At 38.4% G+C, this 20,670-nt stretch overlaps 2 pseudogenes; both read right to left on the bottom strand.

The window, feature by feature from the left end:
- Positions 1–5,481: 5,481 nt before the first annotated feature.
- On the bottom strand, positions 5,482–7,060 carry LOC149200850 (villin-2 pseudogene; annotated as a pseudogene).
- Positions 7,061–11,240: 4,180 nt separating this feature from the next.
- On the bottom strand, positions 11,241–20,091 carry LOC149200849 (villin-3 pseudogene; annotated as a pseudogene).
- Positions 20,092–20,670: the final 579 nt, after the last annotated feature.

Genomic DNA, 20,670 nt, shown 5'->3' with positions numbered 1-20,670 from the left:
ACTTCAATGACCTCCAATGTTCCTTTTTCATAAGTACAAGCATATAGATGAGGATCCCTGCTGGTTTCCTAGACTTCTCTTTAGCTTGCTTTAAATTAACGCCAAGTCTCAGAAAGTTTACATATATGGTTGCTAGTTGTTGTTGCTCCAATGAACTGGAGTTCCCGTGCCCGATGAAAGATAATGACCCAAATTGCAACAAGAAGCAATCAGCAGAATTTAGAGATGCTGACACCGGGTCAATTTGCACTGCTTTACTAAAAGGTGGCACTGAACCAGACACTCTAATTAGTGCTAAGCAATCACTGGTATATGTATCATCATTTAAACCCTTATCAGTAACGGACTTCTTATAGCCAGTACTCAATCCACCCTTCAAAATTGTCATGTTTGGGAAGAGACCAATAAATTCAACAGGCTCTTTTCTTTGAACAATATGACCCTGTACAGGTTTTCCTTTTAAAGAGTTTGCCTTCGTGTTCACTAACCGAGCAGCAGTCATTCAGTCATCCATTATGCTCTGCTGCCCTAGCCAGAAGCAGAGATAGTAATCTTCTTTTCGGTCCCGAGAATGATAAGTATACAAAATGACATAGCAATCAAGTAATTTGTTTCTCTGCTATGTTTAGGTTTCTTTCCTGCTGTTTCAGTAGCCAAACTCATCTTAAGAAACTCTCAAATGCATTGTCCCTGTCATGAAAGCCTTTCCTTCGCCATTAAAATCATAGACATAAGATGCTCAAAGGTTGCATTGTCGGGCTCAAAATTATGCAACAGATAATTCTTCAGATATCGGCTGACTTCAAGGAGTATCACCCTTTGTAAAGGAATAGAAGAAAATACACGTGACTGCCGATCCCCTTAATGAATTTTGGTTCATCAAATTGTGTTCTACCCATTGCAGAAGCCACTGGATACCACACCAAATCGGATTTTTCATATAGCTGGAAAAAATGTGTAATGTCAAGTCAATCCGGCGATGCACCCCCGATTCTACGAATTTGACATAAGAAGCCGCAATGTTTGAGACATTAGATGCCGTGCTGAGCTTTCCAATATCACATCTTCTGCTAATGCTATTTTCTTGACCCGTGGCTTTTAAGTGAGCGCTAAAAAATATATGACAATCCTCCTTCTCTAAGCCAACAGCTGGAGCATGTAACCGGCACGGTTACCACATTTGTAGAAGACAACATCTAAATAATACAGTCCACCTTGACAGAGGAAACTTGTCTATTTCGAGCTCTGCCATTTGCTTCCTTGTCTCTACGACAGCGATTTTTCCTCTCTGTCATCGACATTTGATTATGAAGATGATTTGAAAAATTAATGCCAAACAAAGATTATTTGGAGTGTACAGATCAAGAAACCCTGAATTGATAGTATCTTTCTAGGAATTGCGCCATCCTTCTTTTGTTTTTATTTAATGCGCACTCATCTTTTAACGACACCAGTTAACCTAATACCAGCTCTTGTGCCACTAATAATGGTGGCCTTGTAGCAATCAAATTCTTATAAAACTACTTGACACTTGGCATTAATCACTGCATTTCATAAGAGCACTTTCATGTCTTCAATATGTGCATTATTAATGAACCAACGTGCTTGATAATATTCACGACATTTTCATTTATATCAGTCATTTTAAAAACCCGTGTGCCTTGAAGAAACGATTGCAATGCATTTCGCATAAGCCATGTAGTTACAATAGTTCCAAAACATTTTTGTTTCAGAGAGTAATACCATGAAGGAGGTGCTGTGTATCCCAGTCTAGGAAAAATCTGATCCCCTGCAGTAATAAACACAATGCTGCCTATCTATAACACTGGCACAAACTTGCTGAGCACGCGCTTCGATAATGGTGGAGGGGTAATTTGAAAGTTCCACATCAACTCCAGGAAATGCGCTCCTTAATATTCCCTTTGACTGGAATCAATAGGCTGGCCCTTCCATCACCAACACAGCTTTTGTCCATTTGCCCACACGCCAAATTTTTCCTTCATTATCATCACCCATAAAGTGCAAAAAGGCCATATACACAGGGGCTATTCTAAACTGGAATGCTACAAAGAGAAAACAGAATTGTTGACCAAAACAGCTGAATACCGTCAGCATCCATGTTGCATTTTCCACCTTATGAGGATTAGGTTTTACATATCAATAATTGAAGGTGCAGCCATTGTGCATGTTCACCTTGTGATCATTTCTCAAATGAGTCACAAGTGCTGGAATGTCCCCAGCAACTAAGCATTCGGAATCCACGTAAGGCAACTGTTAAGACCTGAACATGCATTTTTGTTCATGCTTTAACTTGCTACAATATGGGAATATGTCGAGACAACCAAGCTTTTGATGTCTGCAAGGAAGTTCCAGAGATTCTGCAACCTTTTCAAGAGCCAAACATCTTATATTTCCCAGTTCATGTCTGTTAGTGATGCAACGGTTATGCACCCTCAACTTGCAGAAGTTTTTACATGAGAAGATGAAACAGAATGCTCAGGTCAGTAAGGGACATAGTAACAAGAAGAATCAAAGTGACATTCATTTAGACCCATTGAATTGTTTTGTTCAGAGCCACCTTCGGTAAGTGTATATGGCAGGACAGAGGCTCAGAATTATGAATTAGTTGAGGATGGCATGGGGTATAACACACAAGAATAAAATCTGCTTACATATCCATTGCTTTGCCTCTGGCAGATACAATCACATGGAAGAACTAATACACAAACAACCTTGTAAACCTTGATATGCTCATTCTTATCTGAAAGATCTGACATTAGACCTCTTAAACAGATCAACCTCATCCACAGCAGTTGTAGCCCATGTACAAAAGGCATGATAGGATTTGAACCTCCATTGAAAACTTGAACAAATTCCCAATTTCGTAGCATGCTACGAAATCACCTAAACAGGTAGCGCTGCAAAACTTCTAAAAAGAATTCATGCACTGCGAAAACTCCCTGTCTTTAAGATAAGCTAAAAAAATTTTGACAACAGCGTTTTCAGTGATAACAGTGGCTCCACTTGGGATAGTGTGCCCTTGAGGTACACTAAGAACATGCAGCTCCAGTGCCTTATCCATTTTGACAAACTAAAATTTTCTTGACAAGCATGACTGTAGGAGAAAGAAAGCTACATCTACTGAAAAAGAAAAATGCTCAGTTAACCTTGAGCTTATTTGCATTTACCTACCTACCTACCCTAACAATTCAAACTTCCCTCAGCTCAATCAATATGAAACTTCCAATGCAGCCAATCATTTGCCTCATCTGATATTTGATTTCTTTGACTATCCCGGAGTTCAGAGCCAATGTGATAGTGTGATGATCGCTGCCACTGAAATTGTCTCTGACTGTATCGGATTTCAGAGCCAATGTGATAGTGTAATAATCGCTTCCACTGAAATTGTCTCTGATCTTCATAGGAAAACTGAAACACTGGAAAGTAAAACTCTTCCATGTAATCAGCTATAGGATCCCAGAACACATGATTAGCTTGTCCTTCCTTGAAACTTTCCAGCTGTGCAAACTGATCTTCAACCACAGTGTTCAGTTCCTCAATCGTAAAAGAGAAAGGAACCAGCATAGTCTCCTTGCGTTCAGCCATAAAAAATTTCTGAGAATAATAATCATGATCAGGAAAACTGTATGCCTGAATTTGTCCTTCTAAACCTTCAATTTCTTTCTCAATATCTTTGGCAAATTCATCAAAAAATTTCATCTTATCCTCTGACTTGCAGTCAAAGGATTTCAGATATGAGGATAAGGACAAAGAAAAAGATTCATTTGTTTCTTCTTTACTATGATCATTATTCCATTGTTTAAAACCTTCAACTGAGGGAGAGTCTGCCACCACCTCTATCCTATCTGTCCATTCCTCCAAAAACATAAGCCAAAGGTCTTGAAATGACTTAATGGATTCGGCAGGCAAGCATTCAACCCACTGTTTGCATTTCCCTTGAAGTGAATCATAGAATAACATAATGAAAACATCCTCATGTTTAACTCTAAGAAGCTGTGTAAATTCACAAAAATTTGATATATGATTCAAGGTTAAACTTAAATCCTCTCCGTTGAATTTTGGACCATTCCTTAGAAAGTATGCATCCTTGGGAAAATGATTTGGGAAACCATGAATTCCTGAGAAATCTATGCATGCATACCTTGAACAAAGAAGAGCAGCTTCTGGGTCTTTCATAACTCCAGTGGAATCACCATGAATATATAAACCTTGAATTCTTGAACAATGGAGTCGCCAAGGTAGTTTTGCAGCCTTGAAAATCATTTGAACTCCTGCTACCTTAAGAAATTCAATCTTAAGCTCCCGGCAGACGCACCAAAATGTTATCACAAAATCACTACTGAGGGCTGCAACCAAGCAAGATTTCATGTAACTCTTTCAACCTAACTTTAGATCAAAGATTAGCCTCTTTGATCAGAGAGGGCTCTCTCACAAACTCTTGATAAAAATCCTTCACTACAACAGATGGCTAACTCTTTATTCATTCATGAAAGCGAAAGCTAGTTGGAAACATATCAAACTGGTTCTCATTGGGCTATGGAGTCTCATATACTAAGTAAACAAGAAAAACATAGTCATCTCATGGAAGTCAAGGCTCTTTGCATTACATGTCAAACATACTCCATCAAAACCACAGCTTGCCAAACACACAGGAAGTCAGAGCATAAGATTATGAATTCTGAGTGATTGTGTTACAACAAGGCTGTAAAAGAACATAAAATATAAAACACCATCATTATATTTGAACACAATAATCCATCGAGAATCTTGAGAAGAAATCAACACTGTTTTACTATCACTGTCACAAGTCTTACAATGGCCCAAAACAACTCTGTTTTTGTATAAAATATCCAACAACTATTACATCCTAATCTGATCCATATATAGGAAAACCAACTCAACCACCTCGAGCTTCCTCCTCCAGCATGAGGGGGGCCTCAAAGGTGGCTATTGACTATCCTTACCTAGTGCATAACTAATTTATTAATTACATAATGACTAAACTGAAATTACAAATGGTTTTCATTTAATCAAAATCCAAAATCTTTGCTCCTCGTAGCATGATGCTGTTCTGGCTCTTGACACATGTCCTTTTGCTGCTTGAGTTGAGATGACTGAGCTACAGATGCAACGAATGTTGACTTCGGATGCTTGAAAGCGCTGATGGCTCATTAATTGACCAAAAGATGTGCTCTATTTTAACGGTCTCTGCCTCCCAACATTCTCCAAAAGTGTAGCAGCATGTTCCCAAGTCTTTTAATAACCCCAGGTATGGAATGCTGACATGTTTCTGATTGTGCTGTAGGTGGTATTGATAGACAAGTGTTTCTCTTCCTTAACTCCCGCTCACAGTATCACAATAACTGCTCTGCGCTTAAAATTATCACCTACAGCAGTTTCGTAGCGCGCTACGAAACTGCTGTGTAATTTCAAAAACATAACTTCAACCCAAAATCCTTATCAACTAAATGAGTTTCCCTGAATAGCAGCTTTGGCTGAATCCCATGCAAAAAACTTTGTAAAGAAAGAAGGCTCATTCCCCTCTGTAACTTTGTAAAGCGGTATATCTGACAATACACCTTCTAACAGTGCTGCCTGTTCCCTGTACTTCTGGTCAATCTCAAAAGCTTGATACTTTTGTTTGATATCTACATGTTGGCCAACCCAAACAAAGACCTCAGAGTGTGTATCAAGTATCATGATATCCTCTGTTAACAAGTCATCTTGACTGAAATTGAAAACTTCAATGACCTCCAATGTTCCTTTTTCATAAGTACAAGCATATAGATGAGGATCCCTGCTGGTTTCCTAGACTTCTCTTTAGCTTGCTTTAAATTAACGCCAAGTCTCAGAAAGTTTACATATCTTGTTGCTAGTTGTTGTTGCTCCAATGAACTGGAGTTCCCGTGCCCGATGAAAGATAATGACCCAAATTGCAACAAGAAGCAATCAGCAGAATTTAGAGATGCTGACACTGGGTCAATTTGCACTGCTTTACTAAAAGGTGGCACTGAACCAGACACTCTAATTAGTGCTAAGCAATCACTGGTATATGTATCATCATTTAAACCCTTATCAGTAACGGACTTCTTATAGCCAGTACTCAATCCACCCTTCAAAATTGTCATGTTTGGGAAGAGACCAATAAATTCAACAGGCTCTTTTCTTTGAACAATATGACCCTGTACAGGTTTTCCTTTTAAAGAGTTTGCCATCGTGTTCACTAACCGAGCAGCAGTCATTCAGTCATCCATTATGCTCTGCTGCCCTAGCCAGAAGTAGAGATAGTAATCTTCTTTTCGGTCCCGAGAATGATAAGTATACAAAATGACATAGCAATCAAGTAATTTGTTTCTCTGCTATGTTTAGGTTTCTTTCCTGCTGTTTCAGTAGCCAAACTCATCTTAAGAAACTCTCAAATGCATTGTCCCTGTCATGAAAGCCTTTCCTTCGCCATTAAAATCATAGACATAAGATGCTCAAAGGTTGCGTTGTCGGGCTCAAAATTATGCAACAGATAATTCTTCAAATATCGGCTGACTTCAAGGAGTATCACCCTTTGTAAAGGAACAGAAGAAAATACACGTGACTGCCGATCCCCTTAATGAATTCTGGTTCATCAAATTGTGTTCTACCCATTGAAGAAGCCACTGGATACCACACCAAATCGGATTTTTCATATAGCTGGAAAAAATGTGTAATGTCAAGTCAATCCGGCGATGCACCCCCGATTCTATGAATTTGACATAAGAAGCCGCAATGTTTGAGACATTAGATGTCGTGCTGAGCTTTCCAATATCACATCTTCTGCTAATGCTATTTTCTTGACCCGTGGCTTTTAAGTGAGCGCTAAAAATATATGACAATCCTCCTTCTCTAAGCCAACAGCTGGAGCATGTAACCGGCACGTTACCACGTTTGTAGAAGACAACATCTAAATAATACCATCCACCTTGACAAAGGAAACTCGTCTATTTCGAACTCTGCCATTTGCTTCCTTGTCTCTACGACAGCGATTTTTCCTCTCTGTCATCGACATTTGATTATGAAGATGATTTGAAAAATTAATGCCAAACAAAGATTATTTGGAGTGTACAGATCAAGAAACCCTGAATTGATGGTATCTTTCTAGGAATTGCGCCATCCTTCTTTTGTTTTTATTTAATGCGCACTCATCTTTTAACGACACCAGTTAACCTAATACCAGCTCTTGTGCCACTAATAATGGCGGCCTTGTAGCAATCAAATTCTTATAAAACTACTTGACACTTGGCATTAATCACTGCATTTCATAAGAGCACTTTCATGTCTTCAATATGTGCATTATTAATGAACCAACGTGCTTGATAATATTCACGACATTTTCATTTATATCAGTCATTTTAAAAACCCGTGTGCCTTGAAGAAACGATTGCAATGCATTTCGCATAAGCCATGTAGTTACGATAGTTCCAAAACATTTTTGTTTCAGAGAGTAATACCATGAAGGAGGTGCTGTGTATCCCAGTCTAGGAAAAATGTGATCCCCTGCAGTAATAAACACAATGCTGCCTATCTATAACACTGGCACAAACTTGCTGAGCACGCGCTTCGATAATGGTGGAGGGGTAATTTGAAAGTTCCACATCAACTCCAGGAAATGCGCTCCTTAATATTCCCTTTGACTGGAATCAATAGGCTGGCCCTTCCATCACCAACACAGCTTTTGTCCATTTGCCCACACGCCAAATTTTTCCTTCATTATCATCACCCATAAAGCGCAAAAAGGCCATATACACAGGGGCTATTCTAAGTTGGAATGCTACAAAGAGAAAACAGAATTGTTGACCAAAACAGCTGAATACCGTTAGCATCCATGTTGCATTTTCCACCTTATGAGGATTAGGTTTTACATATCAATAATTGAAGGTGTAGCCATTGTGCATGTTCACCTTGTGATCATTTCTCAAATGAGTCACAAGTGCTGGAATGTCCCCAGCAACTGAGCATTCGGAATCCACGTAAGGCAACTGTTAAGACCTGAACATGCATTGTTGTTCATGCTTTAACTTGCTACAATATGGGAATATGTCGAGACAACGAAGCTTTTGATGTCTGCAAGGAAGTTCCAGAGATTCTGCAACCTTTTCAAGAGCCAAACATCTTATATTTCCCAATTCATGTCTGTTAGTGATGCAACGGTTATGCACCCTCAACTTGCAGAAGTTTTTACATGAGAAGATGAAACAGAATGCTCAGGTCAGTAAGGGACATAGTAACAAGAAGAATCAAAGTGACATTCATTTAGACCCATTGAATTGTTTTGTTCAGAGCCACCTTCGGTAAGTGTATATGGCAGGACAGAGGCTCAGAATTCTGAATTAGTTGAGGATGGCATGGGGTATAACACACAAGAATAAAATCTGCTTACATATCCGTTGCTTTGCCTCTGGCAGATACAATCACATGGAAGAACTAATACACAAACAACCTTGTAAACCTTGATATGCTCATTCTTATCTGAAAGATCTGACATTAGACCTCTTAAACAGATCAACCTCATCCACAGCAGTTGTAGCCCATGTACAAAAGGCATGATAGGATTTGAACCTCCATTGAAAACTTGAACAAATTCCCAATTTCGTAGCATGCTACGAAATCACCTAAACAGGTAGCGCTGCAAAACTGCTAAAAAGAATTCATGCGCTGCGAAAACTCCCTGTCTTTAAGATAAGCTAAAAAAAATTTGACAACAGCGTTTTCAGTGATAACAGTGGCTCCACTTGGGATAGTGTGCCCTTGAGGTACACTAAGAACATGCAGCTCCAGTGCCTTATCCATTTTGACAAACTAAAATTTTCTTGACAAGCATGACTGTAGGAGAAAGAAAGCTACATCTACTGAAAAAGAAAAATGCTCATTTAACCTTGAGCTTATTTGCATTTACCTACCTACCTACCCTAACAATTCAAACTTCCCTCAGCTCAATCAATATGAAACTTCCAATGCAGCCAATCATTTGCCTCATCTGATATTTGATTTCTTTGACTATCCCGGAGTTCAGAGCCAATGTGATAGTGTGATGATCGCTGCCACTGAAATTGTCTCTGACTGTATCGGATTTCAGAGCCAATGTGATAGTGTAATAATCGCTTCCACTGAAATTGTCTCTGATCTTCATAGGGAAACTGAAACACTGGAAAGTAAAACTCTTCCATGTAATCAGCTATAGGATCCCAGAACACATGATCAGCTTGTCCTTCCTTGAAACTTTCCAGCTGTGCAAACTGATCTTCAACCACAGTGTTCAGTTCCTCAATCGTAAAAGAGAAAGGAACCAGCATAGTCTCCTTGCGTTCAGCCATACAAAATTTCTGAGAATAATAATCATGATCAGGAAAACTGTATGCCTGAATTTGTCCTTCTAAACCTTCAATTTCTTTCTCAATATCTTTGGCAAATTCATCAAAAAATTTCATCTTATCCTCTGACTTGCAGTCAAAGGATTTCAGATATGAGGATAAGGACAAAGAAAAAGATTCATTTGTTTCTTCTTTACTATGATCATTATTCCATTGTTTAAAACCTTCAACTGAGGGAGAGTCTGCCACCACCTCTGTCCTATCTGTCCATTCCTCCAAAAACATAAGCCAAAGGTCTTGAAATGACTTAATGGATTCGGCAGGCAAGCATTCAACCCACTGTTTGCATTTCCCTTGAAGTGAATCATAGAATAACATAATGCAAACATCCTCATGTTTAACTCTAAGAAGCTGTGTAAATTCACAAAAATCTGATATATGATTCAAGGTTAAACTTAAATCCTCTCCGTTGAATTTTGGACCATTCCTTAGAAAGTATGCATCCTTGGGAAAATGATTTGGGAAACCATGAATTCCTGAGAAATCTATGCATGCATACCTTGAACAAAGAAGAGCAGCTTCTGGGTCTTTCATAACTCCAGTGGAATCACCATGAATATATAAACCTTGAATTCTTGAACAATGGAGTCGCCAAGGTAGTTTTGCAGCCTTGAAAATCATTTGAACTCCTGCTACCTTAAGAAATTCAATCTTAAGCTCCCGGCAGACGCACCAAAATGTTATCACAAAATCACTACTGAGGGCTGCAACCAAGCAAGATTTCATGTAACTCTTTCAACCTAACTTTAGATCAAAGATTAGCCTCTTTGATCAGAGAGGGCTCTCTCACAAACTCTTGATAAAAATCCTTCACTACAACAGATGGCTAACTCTTTATTCATTCATGAAAGCGAAAGCTAGTTGGAAACATATCAAACTGGTTCTCATTGGGCTATGGAGTCTCATATACTAAGTAAACAAGAAAAACATAGTCATCTCATGGAAGTCAAGGCTCTTTGCATTACATGTCAAACATACTCCATCAAAACCACAGCTTGCCAAACACACAGGAAGTCAGAGCATAAGATTATGAATTCTGAGTGATTGTGTTACAACAAGGCTGTAAAAGAACATAAAATATAAAACACCATCATTATATTTGAACACAATAATCCATCGAGAATCTTGAGAAGAAATCAACACTGTTTTACTATCACTGTCACAAGTCTTACAATGGCCCAAAACAACTCTGTTTTTGTATAAAATATCCAACAACTATTACATCCTAATCTGATCCATATATAGGAAAACCAACTCAACCACCTCGAGCTTCCTCCTCCAGCATGAGGGGAGCCTCAAAGGTGGCTATTGACTATCCTTACCTAGTGCATAACTAATTTATTAATTACATAATGACTAAACTGAAATTACAAATGGTTTTCATTTAATCAAAATCCAAAATCTTTGCTCCTCGTAGCATGATGCTGTTCTGGCTCTTGACACATGTCCTTTTGCTGCTTGAGTTGAGATGACTGAGCTACAGATGCAACGAGTGCTGACTTCGGATGCTTGAAAGCGCTGATGGCTCATTAATTGACCAAAAGATGTGCTCTATTTTAACGGTCTCTGCCTCCCAACATTCTCCAAAAGTGTAGCAGCATGTTCCCAAGTCTTTTAATAACCCCAGGTATGGAATGCTGACATGTTTCTGATTGTGCTGTAGGTGGTATTGATAGACAAGTGTTTCTCTTCCTTAACTCCCGCTCACAGTATCACAATAACTGCTCTGCGCTTAAAATTATCACCTACAGCAGTTTCGCAGCGCGCTACGAAACTGCTGTGTAATTTCAAAAACATAACTTCAACCCAAAATCCTTATCAACTAAATGAGTTTCCCTGAATAGCAGCTTTGGCTGAATCCCATGCAAAAAAACTTTGTAAAGAAAGAAGGCGCATTCCCCTCTGTAACTTTGTAAAGCGGTATATCTGACAATACACCTTCTAACAGTGCTGCCTGTTCCCTGTACTTCTGGTCAATCTCAAAAGCTTGATACTTTTGTTTGATATCTACATGTTGGCCAACCCAAACAAAGACCTCAGAGTGTGTATCAAGTATCATGATATCCTCTGTTAACAAGTCATCTTGACTGAAATTGAAAACTTCAATGACCTCCAATGTTCCTTTTTCATAAGTACAAGCATATAGATGAGGATCCCTGCTGGTTTCCTAGACTTCTCTTTAGCTTGCTTTAAATTAACGCCAAGTCTCAGAAAGTTTACATATCTGGTTGCTAGTTGTTGTTGCTCCAATGAACTGGAGTTCCCGTGCCCGATGAAAGATAATGACCCAAATTGCAACAAGAAGCAATCAGCAGAATTTAGAGATGCTGACACCGGGTCAATTTGCACTGCTTTACTAAAAGGTGGCACTGAACCAGACACTCTAATTAGTGCTAAGCAATCACTGGTATATGTATCATCATTTAAACCCTTATCAGTAACGGACTTCTTATAGCCAGTACTCAATCCACCCTTCAAAATTGTCATGTTTGGGAAGAGACCAATAAATTCAACAGGCTCTTTTCTTTGAACAATATGACCCTGTACAGGTTTTCCTTTTAAAGAGTTTGCCATCGTGTTCACTAACCGAGCAGCAGTCATTCAGTCATCCATTATGCTCTGCTGCCCTAGCCAGAAGCAGAGATAGTAATCTTCTTTTCGGTCCCCAGAATGATAAGTATACAAAATGACATAGCAATCAAGTAATTTGTTTCTCTGCTATGTTTAGGTTTCTTTCCTGCTATTTCAGTAGCCAAACTCATCTTAAGAAACTCTCAAATGCATTGTCCCTGTCATGAAAGCCTTTCCTTCGCCATTAAAATCATAGACATAAGATGCTCAAAGGTTGCGTTGTCGGGCTCAAAATTATGCAACAGATAATTCTTCAGATATCGGCTGACTTCAAGGAGTATCACCCTTTGTAAAGGAACAGAAGAAAATACACGTGACTGCCGATCCCCTTAATGAATTCTGGTTCATCAAATTGTGTTCTACCTATTGCAGAAGCCACTGGATACCACACCAAATCGGATTTTTCATATAGCTGGAAAAAATGTGTAATATCAAGTCAATCCGGCGATGCACCCCCGATTCTATGAATTTGACATAAGAAGCCGCAATGTTTGAGACATTAGATGCCGTGCTGAGCTTTCCAATATCACATCTTCTGCTAATGCTATTTTCTTGACCCGTGGCTTTTAAGTGAGCGCTTAAAAATATATGACAATCCTCCTTCTCTAAGCCAACAGCTGGAGCATGTAACCGGCACGTTACCACGTTTGTAGAAGACAACATCTAAATAATACCATCCACCTTGACAGAGGAAACTCGTCTATTTCGAGCTCTGCCATTTGCTTCCTTGTCTCTACGACAACGATTTTTCCTCTCTGTCATCGACATTTGATTATGAAGATGATTTGAAAAATTAATGCCAAACAAAGATTATTTGGAGTGTACAGATCAAGAAACCCTGAATTGATAGTATCTTTCTAGGAATTGCGCCATCCTTCTTTTGTTTTTATTTAATGCGCACTCATCTTTTAACGACACCAGTTAACCTAATACCAGCTCTTGTGCCACTAATAATGGCGGCCTTGTAGCAATCAAATTCTTATAAAACTACTTGACACTTGGCATTAATCACTGCATTTCATAAGAGCACTTTCATGTCTTCAATATGTGCATTATTAATGAACCAACGTGCTTGATAATATTCACGACATTTTCATTTATATCAGTCATTTTAAAAACCCATGCGCCTTGAAGAAACGATTGCAATGCATTTCGCATAAGCCATGTAGTTACGATAGTTCCAAAACATTTTTGTTTCAGAGAGTAATACCATGAAGGAGGTGCTGTGTATCCCAGTCTAGGAAAAATGTGATCCCCTGCAGTAATAAACACAATGCTGCCTATCTATAACACTGGCACAAACTTGCTGAGCACGCACTTCGATAATGGTGGAGGGGTAATTTGAAAGTTCCACATCAACTTCAGGAAATGCGCTCCTTAATATTCCCTTTGACTGGAATCAATAGGCTGGCCCTTCCATCACCAACACAGCTTTTGTCCATTTGCCCACACGCCAAATTTTTCCTTCATTATCATCACCCATAAAGCGCAAAAAGGCCATATACACAGGGTCTATTCTAAGCTGGAATGCTACAAAGAGAAAACAGAATTGTTGACCAAAACAGCTGAATACCGTCAGCATCCATGTTGCATTTTCCACCTTATGAGGATTAGGTTTTACATATCAATAATTGAAGGTGCAGCCATTGTGCATGTTCACCTTGTGATCATTTCTCAAATGAGTCACAAGTGCTGGAATGTCCCCAGCAACTGAGCATTCGGAATCCACATAAGGGCAACTGTTAAGACCTGAACATGCATTGTTGTTCATGCTTTAACTTGCTACAATATGGGAATATGTCGAGACAACAAGCTTTTGATGTCTGCAAGGAAGTTCCAGAGATTCTGCAACCTTTTCAAGAGCCAAACATCTTATATTTCCCAGTTCATGTCTGTTAGTGATGCAACGGTTATGCACCCTCAACTTGCAGAAGTTTTTACATGAGAAGATGAAACAGAATGCTCAGGTCAGTAAGGGACATAGTAACAAGAAGAATCAAAGTGACATTCATTTAGACCCATTGAATTGTTTTGTTCAGAGCCACCTTCGGTAAGTGTATATGGCAGGACAGAGGCTCAGAATTCTGAATTAGTTGAGGATGGCATGGGGTATAACACACAAGAATAAAATCTGCTTACATATCCGTTGCTTTGCCTCTGGCAGATACAATCACATGGAAGAACTAATACAAAAACAACCTTGTAAACCTTGATATGCTCATTTTTATCTGAAAGATCTGACATTAGACCTTTTAAACAGATCAACCTCATCCACAGCAGTTGTAGCCCATGTACAAAAGGCATGATAGGATTTGAACCTCCATTGAAAACTTGAACAAATTCCCAATTTCGTAGCATGCTACGAAATCACCTAAACAGGTAGCGCTGCAAAACTGCTAAAAAGAATTCATGCGCTGCGAAAACTCCCTGTCTTTAAGATAAGCTAAAAAAATTTTGACAACAGTGTTTTCAGTGATAACAAGTTGTAAGCAACATGATGGGAAAGGCACACCTTCTGTCTGCATTCCTTGACTACAAGATTTGGACAAGTGATTAGACCCCTTTGGGCTCATTAAGAGGATCCATAAAAGAATCTGCAACTGTATCAAAGGTAGTTGCATCCATGACCAGACTTGCAGACCTTTGAGAGATCTACAAACTTTTGAGAGGGGTTCCAGTATCTTAGGGATATATATTAATAATCCAACTTTTAAGGTCACAGCCAACTGAGACATCAAATTCATGTATAAGATCTTTTTGTTTGTGCGACAAGGCACCTACCTTTAAGTAGCCATTGGATCCTTCAGGCAGCCATTGTACTACTAAAATATACAAAAGCATACATAATCCACACTACTCTGGATTTTAACAGGAAGAAACACATGTTTTTAAGTTCTCACTGATCTTCTTCTAGAGCTATACGTGGTGTCAAGTTGGCAGTCGCAGCAATCAACCGCATTTTGTACACAAGTCACCAAAAAAGAAGCTAGAGTCCCAGATAGAGAAAGTACGTTGGCAAGCAGTCCCTGAAGCATTTTCTCAGGGAAATGGTTAATTTCCTGTTTTCTTGTTTCACACAAAATGTAATACTCAGCCGTTAACCCTTTACATGCTTAATGACTCTTAACCAGTTTGTCTACCAATGTTTTGTACTTTCATCTTCGAAGTTCGAACTACAACATCTGGAAAATTTTACAAGCTAGGAATCAAACCCAACCCAAGACCAAAGCTACTCTTTGACCGTGCTACGTGCCATTTTCATGAAGACATGCTTAAGAGTTCGTTGTAGGAATGTGAATTGCATATTCAAAAATACCATCTTCCCTGCAATTTGAAGGAAGAGGAAAAGGGCCAACTTTTATAAAATAATATTAAAGAAGGGACTCAAGACACCAAACTTGATCATTGACAACCACTCTTTCAATAAAAGGACCATGGCATAAAACCATAAAGTTCAAAAAAGTTCTTGCTTTACTTAACTTTATTAATCCGTTTTGCATGATGAATCGTTTCTGCTCTTAAGACATTACATAGTTTACACTACCCCGTAGCAACAATAACATGTTGCACAAGCTAGTAGCCATGGAGCTTCAAAGCCTACAATGGAGACTCTTTTTCGACAGCCAGGGTCAACACTTGGTCTAAAGACAATCTCCCGTACATAGTCAGGGATGCTTACTCAAAGCATTTAAATAAAAAGCCATCTCTTACAGTTCTAGCTGTATTGTGTCTATTTCCCTCTTACATAGACAGCCTGAACCTTTCTAGTTGTATTGTGTCTATGACTATTTCCCTCTTTCTTAGAGGCTGTAAAGCTCAGCTCATTGGATTTCGAGTAAAATTGACAAAAGCCAAAACACTATGTTATTTGGATAAACTGGAAATATGCATTTGGGATTTCTGAAGCTAAACTGGAAATATGTATTTGGGATTTCTGAAGCTGCACACTGAGTCCAGTATCCATATTAAATCATAAATGTACCAAATGCATGGATTTGATTCAATACACGCTTGGTGGGAGCAGGGGGCGTGGGGCAGTGGACACAACTCAGGTTGTAGAATACACCTCCATTTTGTTCTTGGAACTATCAAGGGATTCGGGAACCTACTTAGCTTAATGGGTATTTGCTTTTCAAATCTAAGAGGTTTTAACTACTTCAGTAGGATTCCTTTGGTTCATAGGTCTAACACATGGAATTTAGGCATGTAAAATCAGCCAGGAATCACACCATCATTAAACACAATACCATAACCAAACTCAGGCAAACAAAATTAACTTGGTATGAAGGAGAAGAAAGAGGAACCAGGACGAGTATTACCAACAGTTGAAAATATACAAAAGCATACATAATCCACACTACTCTGGATTTTAACAGGAAGAAACACATGTTCTTAAGCTCTCACTGATCTTCTTCTAGAGCTGTACGTGGTGTCAAGTTGGCAGTCGCAGCAATCAAACGCATTTTGTACACAAGTCACCAAAAAAGAAGCCAGAGTCCTGGATAGAGAAAGTAGGTTGGCAAGCAGTCCTTGAAGCATTTTCTCAGGGAAACGGTTATTTTCTTGTTTTCTTGTTTCACACAAAATATAATACTCAGCCGTTAACCCTTTACATACTTAATGACTCTTAAGCAGTTTGTCTACCAATGTTTTGTACTTTCATCTTCGAAGTTCGAACTACAACATCTGGAAAATTTTACAAGCTAGGAATCAAACCCAACCCAAGACCAAAGCTGCTCTTTGACCGTGCTACGTGCCATTTTCATGAAGACACGCTTAAGAGTTCGCTGTAGGAATGTGAATTTCATATTCAAAAATATCATCTTCCCAACTTTCAGGTGATGACTCTGATATGAAAAATGATGAATAAGCTATTGTCTATAGAGGGAGCTTCAAGAATGGATACAACATTGGAAATACTCCAAACCAAATTTATTGTAAAAATCCAAAGCATGTTTCGATGGATTTGACAAAAACTTCTCATGTGGTTGGAGAATATAACCCAAATTATTTCATAAGAAATGATAATAATGTTATAGTGCATTCATGGTCAACACAATATCCAGCTCCTATTTCAAGGACTCTACCCACTCATGTAGGTAAATCTTCCTCATTGCAAAGGATTCAAACAGCTAGTGCCATATTGTCTGCACTTGATAAGCCTATGCAGACATTATCTGTCACAGATTCTGGTCAACATGGAATGCCTTCTAATGAAACAAATGCAGGACAAACTTCATATTTTTGGGTGCAACCTAGCGATATTCAAGGTTTAAAAAGACAACTTGTCCACATTCTCAACATATATAGAGGAAGTATGCTTCTTGTACATGTTCCATCTGAATATCAAAAGGTCTTTGGTAGACCTCTATATTTATTGGAGTATGGTTCTTATAATCTAGTTAATTTGATAGAAAAGATGCATGATGTCTTCACCACATCATTGAAAGAAAAGGAAACAATAAGTTTGTGTCTTTAAGAGAGTTATCAAACAAGTTCATACAAGGTAATATAAAAATGAACTCTTCTACCAATGATTCAAGAGATGTGCTTAGGAAGAAAGAACATACTGGAAAGTTAGAGAAGGGAAAAGTTTAAAGGAGTCCAAGAATTCACAGATTCAGGTGCTTGTAATGACCTATGTGATGACTTTGATGCATATGGCATAGAAGTGAAAATGGCTTCACATTGAGATGGAGGTTCAGATGATGGAAGTTGAAGTGAACAATTTGACGAAGATGGGGATGGAGAGATGATCCTCCAAGGAGATTTGAATGTTGATGAATATGCAGCAGAAGCAAGCCTAGAAATATTCAAACGAGAACTGCATGGGATTTTGGTAAGCCATTCCTGTGCAATTCTGCTGCCAAATTTTTCAACACTGGACTAACAAAGATACACCGAAGATCTTGATTACAATGTATTTGGTGTTTAATAACTTGAAGCACTAATTCAAAAATTTATAGATGTTGCAATTGTGATGGAGGAACGCGACATTAAAAGGAAATTCGTTGTTGCTGACGGTGGTTCTAAAGTTTATTAAAATTAACAATCCACCGATGTTGCAGTCACCATTCTTTGTCTAGATGTAAGTATCAAATCTTAATGTCTCAGGATAGATGATTTCAAACTATTTAGAGCATTGTCAAAATACATTTTTTAAAGAGTTAACTAAGCAAGTAATTGACATCTTGATTCTCAACAGCATTTTGAAGTTCTTGGCTTCTCAAGAGTTTGAAGTTGTTTCTAAAAAGAAAATGCTAGAGTTATGGAACAAAGCTCTAAATGATATTGAGAATTACAGGTTTGTAATTTATCTATAGCGACATATAAATATGCAGAGTAGAGGTTATGGTTTGCATTTTGGAAGATGTAATTTATATATTGTATTGAGGAATTCTTATTACAAATATATAAGATGAAATGAGAGCTTTTATATTGTGAGAAAGTTCAAGGCTGACATAATGATTTTGTTTTTTAGTCTCTTGTGATGTGATTCTAGCAACATGACTTGTTTGATTACTGATCAATTTTATTTCATGACTTGTTATTAACTAATGCAGGATGTACAGGACATGTGACCCCATAAAGATGATATTTCCCATTTTCTGAACAGATTATATAAACGTATTTGAAAGGAACAGAATTTCCTGATTTCCAAATAAACCTGGACTTTGACCTTCTGAGGATATATTTGGGGATTTTCTGTTTCAGGTCTCCGCAACATGGTTTCGGTTTCCTCTCAGTGCATAGGTCCACATTAGTATTTTTCTAGTAGTGGGCATGTGTTCATGAGACAAAATTGTCTGGGGTCAGCTTGTTTAAATGCATCTTTCGGGCAATGGCATTTTTGAATGTGCAAGGTGCGTAAAAGTTATATTGCAAAATAGATATGGCTTGTCTTTCAAGCTTGATGAAGTTCCTTAAGAAAATTGCAAATAATACTATCCCATGTGTTACTGGTCACTGAATAAGTACTGGTTAATAAAGTCGGAGGATATTTCTAAATTGGGATATTGAAAATTGCCCTATTCCTGGGGAAGTCCATCCAGAGGATGTAGCAGGTACTATTAGGATGGCTCTTGGGTTGCATCCAATGGTTACAGGTGTTGTCACTATGCTCTCGGCATTATGGAGATTTTAATAATTTTCCTCCAAGACTGAGAGAAGGCTGTCAAAAGACTGGAGTCAACCTCATTGACCTTCCCAATGGAAGGAAAGATGCAGCATATAAATCGATTTTAGTGTATATGTTTTCATTTTCTCATGATAATCATCTCCCCTCTATCATTTTATTGATTTCATGAGATGTTTATTTTTCTCTTGCTTTGCACAAACTAGGGAAATGGGGGTATACAATTGTTCTTGCATTTCCAGATGGAGTGGGTGTCTCTTCTTCACTACACAATGATGGTCGATTTGTGTGGGATTAACCATGTTTGGCTTGAGGTGAAGGTCTTGTTCCAGCAAAATCCTTGTCTCTAGCACCCGATTTCACTTTTTATCATGTTGGTTGTCTTTCAGGTGATGACTCTGTTATGCAAAATAATGAAGAATCTGACCATGGACAATATCGAGAACGTAAAATCAAAGAACTAATAACAGGTAAAACACTAACGAAAAGTAGATCCTACCAAGTGGGTCGTCGTACGATCGATACCAATGGAGATCCCTTGAAACTAAAATCAAAACATCTCTATTGTTCGCAGAGAGAACAGATCCAGCATACAGAGAACGAAAAAAACGCGGTAGGAAAAGAGGAACCCACCTCAGCATGGCTGTTGATGTGGTCGACATTTGCAGCCACACCTGGAGTGCCAGCGATATCATAGAGCGCCAACTTTGACACCAGAGGATTGAGTTTCATCAGAAGAGCCAATGGCTGCCCGATACCCCCAGCAGCTCCCAACACAACAACCTTGCATGGCGGACTTCCACCACTCGAATAAAACCTTCTCGGCATAACATTAGTTTTGAAAGAAGAAGATGATGCATTCTTCAGTGCAGATCCCACCAATCGTCGCATTGCAGAACTCATTTTTTCCGCTGGTAACACTGAAAGAATGCAAGTTGAAGGCAGATGAAGAAGAAGGGGGAGATTCCAGAGCTTAAAGGCCGAATCAATGGAGATGTGTGGATACGACTTTGTTAAAAGGGATTTTAAAGCCTCACGATACTATGCAGGGCTTTGGTTTAATCTATTATATTGCGAAATTCTTAGTTATTGACAATCAGACAGCTCGTGATAGAAATCCCTCTTTTGGGGGGACGAGGTTCGGGAATGGAACATCATGTGATCGAAATTTTCAGTTGGTCAAATGTTAATTAAGTTATTATAAAATAGAGATATTTTTTATTTTATTTTTTTAAATAAATTTAATAATATTAAGAGATTTTTATCAAACTCTGGTTAGGGGTCAGACTAGTTTACAATGTATTTAAACATTGCAAATCTCGGTGTGTTTAAAAGGAAAGTCTTTTTTTTTTTCAGGGGTGTTAGTTATTTATGGAATATGTCATATTGTGGATATTTTGATTGATATTGGACCATTTTAGTTGTTTTTTATGTATGTCGAATAGTCCAATCCCAAGGAATCCTCGAAAGTGGTGAATCTTT

Source organism: Pinus tabuliformis, chromosome 2_1 (genome assembly GCF_031772625.1).
Source record: "Pinus tabuliformis cultivar Carrire ecotype Pingquan chromosome 2_1, CPIR1, whole genome shotgun sequence".
In the NCBI taxonomy this organism is placed as follows: Eukaryota; Viridiplantae; Streptophyta; class Pinopsida; order Pinales; family Pinaceae; genus Pinus; species Pinus tabuliformis.
This window is presented reverse-complemented; position numbering and strand designations above follow the sequence as displayed.